At 38.3% G+C, this 2,168-nt stretch overlaps 2 long non-coding RNA genes across 2 annotated transcripts in view; one reads left to right on the forward strand and one right to left on the reverse strand.

Moving 5' to 3' along the window:
• LOC118477665 overlaps nucleotides 1–2,168 on the reverse strand; it is a 29,778-nt gene that overhangs the window by 8,484 nt on the left and 19,126 nt on the right. The window lies entirely within an intron of this gene.
• Nucleotides 14–2,168, forward strand: part of LOC101854167 — a gene marked incomplete at its 5' end in the record, with an annotated part of 14,966 nt that continues 12,811 nt past the window's right edge. Inside the window, 1 exon segment of the long non-coding RNA XR_001184831.2 lies at nucleotides 14–536. This is a non-coding gene — a long non-coding RNA (skin secretory protein xP2).

Consider the following 2,168-nt stretch of genomic DNA (forward strand, 5'->3'; position numbering starts at 1 on the left):
CCCGCCCGATCAGGGGACAGAGCGACCGCTAGTCTGGTGTTGTGCTACTTCTTCTACTTCATGTTGAATGAACTGAGTCACGTTGACGCTGTGGCGGGCAAGGTGATAAGATTTCACCGTCCTTTCTTCGGAGCCTTCTCTACTCTTTAGGGAAATAACGTAGAAACTGAAACCGCGCAATCATCATTAGATTCTATTTCTTCGTTCGACTCAAAAAGGTGGACCACATGTGTTGGTAAGGTTACAACAGGATCGACCTCTGAGATTTTTTAATAATCCTATTTCTCGGAAAACATAACAAGGTGTGCTAACTTGGCCGGGAGTGTGGTATGCTGTAAATTCCAGGCTTAAAACGCAGTGTGAGGGCAAGAAGAGAGGACGCTGATCTAATCTCTGACATAAAAAAGAGAGTAGTTCTACTTGTATTTTGTAAGGAACAAGAGGACTCCAACGTACTGACTGAAATCTGAAGTTCAAGTGAAGTGAAGAAGAATAAACTCGCTATTTGGATAGGCCTACAGGCTTGCGACTCAAAGGTGAGTTAGCCTATGTCATTTATTGTGACTGGGTCATTTGCATTCGTGGTTTGGACGTGGTCGTTACGCTTTCGAATACAATTTCAATTTGTGGAATTCTGGTAATTTAGGGTAGGCAACTCGATACGTTTTAAAAATTATTATTTTACTTCTGGGTTTGTTTGTTTCTTTGTTTGTTTGTTTTTTTCTTGAGGATGGTGGTGTTGTCAATAAAGTCTCCATCTTTGAAAGGCCATGGTAAAAAGCCACCAAATGTCTATACAAACATGTTTAGGGTGTCCCCCCCCCCCCCCTTACGCTCACACGTACATACACACCCCCATCTAATGAATGTAAACACTGCTCGGCTGCATAAAAGGTGTCTTTGGAGGAAAACGTAATTTTGAAAATATCTAACATCAAAATCGTGCAAGTTGCTTCTTTTTTTGGTATAGGATCAGAGGATCTTGATTAGACCTGTCTGATTTAACGTGTCTCCAATACAGTACATGGAATGATTCAGGGAACGTCTTTCTTGGTAATTGTGTAACAGAACAGTAAGTAACAAGGTGACGTATTAACGTAAATGAAAATAACAAAATAACAAGTTTATATAACAGTAAGTAACAAGGTTACGTGTTAATATAACAGTAAGTAACAAGGTTACTAGTTTATATAAAAGTAAGTAATGAAGTAACGTGTTTACATAACAGTAAGTAACAAAGTAACTAGTACATGTAACAGTAGCCTAAGTAACGAAGTAATCTGTTTACATAACAGCATGGAACAACGTAACTACTGTATGTAACAGCAAGTAACAAAGTAACATTTACATAACTGTAAGTAAAAAGGTACTGCGCTTATATTCTCGTGTAAGCAGCAAGGTATAACAGAAACCAAAAGCCATTTTCTTAGTGGGGGAATAGTTAGTGAACTTTAAACCTGTTCTTAATGTTCATGTGTGCTATATTGGTGACACAGTATTCACATAGGCGGTCATTAATTGACTTGTTAATGGATCCTTGAGCATAATTTGTTTTATTTGTTGGGGGACCGGAAAGGGGAGGGGGAGGGAAGAAATGTTTTTCGGAAGAGGATGGGGGAGTGTCTACGTATTTATTAATTGTCTCGGAAAAGGTTTGGTATTTTTCTTGGTGAATTATTTTTTTAAAAATCGTTTGTCTTGAGAGGGGGGGAGTAGGGGTAAAGGAGAGAGGCTGTCCACATCAGTCTTCGTTTGTCTGTCTGATGGAAGGAGGGAGGATGAAGGGGGGTGTCTTGGTGTGAGTGTTTGTTTCAGCATTGCCTCATTATAAATCGTGTCCCCCAAAAGACTTCGTCACACTGTTTCAACCAGATTCGTGTATTTCAAATAACAAAAGACGTTATAATAAAAGATTCACAGCTTCACTAGTTTACCTGTCAATACCTTTTCAAGAGACGACACTTTCTGGATTGTATGAGCCTTCTGCCCGCTTCTATCTGGATGTCATTTTGGTTTTTTTTGGTTAATTAATTAATTAATTTGTTTATTTATTTACTTAATTTGTTTATAATTAAAAGGTACCGTTTGTTATACTGTTATGTAGTCATTTTTGTTAAAATTTGTAACTTTATTCGTTTTCATTGTTTGTGTGTGTTTGGCTGGGGGGG

The sequence above is a fragment of the Aplysia californica genome, unplaced genomic scaffold (assembly GCF_000002075.1).
Source record: "Aplysia californica isolate F4 #8 unplaced genomic scaffold, AplCal3.0 scaffold00170, whole genome shotgun sequence".
NCBI lineage: Eukaryota > Metazoa > Mollusca > Gastropoda > Aplysiida > Aplysiidae > Aplysia > Aplysia californica.